This window comes from Lissotriton vulgaris, unplaced genomic scaffold (assembly GCF_964263255.1).
Source record: "Lissotriton vulgaris unplaced genomic scaffold, aLisVul1.2 SCAFFOLD_4622, whole genome shotgun sequence".
Lineage (NCBI taxonomy): Eukaryota > Metazoa > Chordata > Amphibia > Caudata > Salamandridae > Lissotriton > Lissotriton vulgaris.
The window spans coordinates 3,048-6,094 of record NW_028245343.1 but is presented as its reverse complement, the minus strand read 5'-3'; positions in this window follow the sequence as shown (position 1 = coordinate 6,094).

Genomic DNA, 3,047 nt, shown 5'->3' with positions numbered 1-3,047 from the left:
TCCTCGCTCAGCCCCACCCTCTTCAACGTCTACATGAGCCCCCTTGTGGCCATCGCACGCCAGCACAACCTCAACATCATCTCCTACGCCAACGACACCCAGCTGATCCTCTCCCTGACCAACGACCCCGCCGCCGCCAGAACCAACCTCCACGAAGGGATGAAAGACGTAGCCGAGTGGATGACGACCAGCCGCCTGAAACTGAACTCAGACAAGACGGAAGTCCTCATCCTGGGCTCCTCGCCCTCCGCCTGGAACGACTCCAGGTGGCCCCCCGCCCTGGGCACCACACCCAAACCGAAAGACCACGCACGCAACCCGGGCTTCATCCTGGACTCCTCCCTCTCCATGACCAGACAAGTCAACGCCGTCTCTGCATCCTGCTTCAACATCCTGCGCATGCTGCGGAAGATCTTCCGGTGGATCCCCACCGAGACCAGGAAGACGGTCACCCAGGCCCTCGTCACCAGCCGACTAGACTACGGCAACGCCCTCTACGCCGAAACCACCGCCAAGCTCCAGAAGAGATTCCAACGGATCCAGAACGCCTCAGCCAGACTCATCCTCGACATCCCCCGACGCAGCCACATCTCCGGACATCTGAGAGACCTGCACTGGCTCCCCGTCAACAAAAGAATCACCTTCCGTCTCCTCACCCACGCACACAAAGCCCTACACGACCAAGGCCCGAGCTACCTCAACAACCGCCTCAACTTCTACGCTCCCAAACGTCACCTCCGATCGACCAACCACGCTCTCGCCGCCGTCCCCCGCATCCGAAGAGCGACAACAGGAGGAAGGTCCTTCTCCTACCTGGCCGCCAAGACCTGGAACACCCTCCCTACCGACCTCCGCCTGACCCAAGACCACCTCTCCATCAGTAAGAAGCTCAAGACCTGGCTGTTCGAGCAGTAGCGGCACCCCTCCCCCCCCCCCCTAGCGCCTTGAGACCCTCTGGGTAAGTAGTGCGCTCTATAAATGCCTTGATTGATTGATTGATTGATATTTGGTAGTTTAACATATCTCCAGTGATCATTTTCTGAATTGAATATTCCTCAATTAGAGGCAATCGGTCAAAATTTCATATTTGAATTTTTTCTTTGTTTAATTTATATCCTGACATCACCCCAGAGAAAGCAGCTTCAATTTCAATTGCTGGCATAACAGACAATCAACAGATCATCAGCCAGTATTTTCATTTTGACTGTGAGAAGAATTAATGGAGCAATGTCTGGTATGTTAATCAAGTTTACCAAAACGTTTCCCTCTATAAGTAATAAAGATAAGAGGACAAAGAACAACCCTTCCAGGTACCAAGAGTGACATTAAAGGGGGCTAAAGCAACTATCACTCTACTGACTTGCAGTAGAGATTCCTCCCTCTAAGCTAATGTATGCTGTTTGATAGCACATTGCAAAGTAAAGCCACAATATCTGCTTTTAGTGTAGAGTTTCTTTGTGATTGAAGATCATTTTCTAAAAAATGATTTCACAAAGTTCTTAATCCAACTGATGGCTGCAGTGTTTGATTCTTTGAAATAGCATTATTGGGTGATATATCATCTCAATTACTTGCTTTTAAAGCAATGTGCCTTCTTCTGGCATTTCCCTATCACAAACGCCAACCCGGCGAGGACTGAGGCCACGCCCCCTGAAGGCCACGCCCCCCCTGACGCAGTATTTAAAGCGCTGCTTACAAGCGACTTTAATCTGACGATCGCGCACTCCTGAGGCGGAAGCCGGGAGGTTTTAAACTTGCTAAACAAAATTGATTGTGTCACTGAATTTATCTGTATTTTTAATCTCACCACGTGCTAGCAAGCGCCAGGGCACTCACCTTCACTTGTGAACACAGCGAGCAGCGGATCTAGCGCTGACTCGTTGCTTGAGCATTTCCCTATCACAAACGCCAACCCGGCGAGGACTGAGGCCACGCCCCCTGAAGGCCACGCCCCCCCTGACGCAGTATTTAAAGCGCTGCTTACAAGCGACTTTAATCTGACGATCGCGCACTCCTGAGGCGGAAGCCGGGAGGTTTTAAACTTGCTAAACAAAATTGATTGTGTCACTGAATTTATCTGTATTTTTACTCTCACCACGCGCTAGCAAGCGCCAGGGCACTCACCTTCACTTGTGAACACAGCGAGCAGCGGATCTAGCGCTGACTCGTTGCTTGAACATTTCCCTTTCACAAACGCCAACCCGGCGAGGACTGAGGCCACGCCCCCTGAAGGCCACGCCCCCCCCTGACGCAGTATTTAAAGCGCTGCTTACAAGCGACTTTAATCTGACGATCGCGCACTCCTGAGGCGGAAGCCGGGAGGTTTTAAACTTGCTAAACAAAATTGATTGTGTCACTGAATTTATCTGTATTTTTAATCTCACCACGCGCTAGCAAGCGCCAGGGCACTCACCTTCACTTGTGAACACAGCGAGCAGCGGATCTAGCGCTGACTCGTTGCTTGAGCATTTCCTTATCACAAACGCCAACCCGGCGAGGACTGAGGCCACGCCCCTGAAGGCCACGCCCCCCCTGACGCAGTATTTAAAGCGCTGCTTACAAGCAACTTTAATCTGACGATCGCTCACTCCTGAGGCGGAAGCCGGGAGGTTTTAAACTTGCTAAACAAAATTGATTGTGTCACTGAATTTATCTGTATTTTTAATCTCACCACACGCTAGCAAGCGCCAGGGCACTCACCTTCACTTGTGAACACAGCGAGCAGCGGATCTAGCACTGACTCGTTGCTTGAGCATTTCCCTATCACAAACGCCAACCCGGCGAGGACTGAGGCCACGCCCCCTGAAGGCCACGCCCCCCCTTCCCCCTACATCATGTGCTGTCACCGGAAGCGCAGCGGACGAGCGCAGCGGGAGCGCCGTTTGAGCGCCGAAGGCGCGCCTAAGGCAAGCCCGTCTGCGCCCGTCCGCGCACGGCCGGGCCTAGGGCCACATCCCCTGCCGGACCAGGATGCCTCCATGGTAAGCTATTCACGCCGGGATCTCCTTAGTCGTAGACCCACTACTGACACAGCGTGTAACTATGTG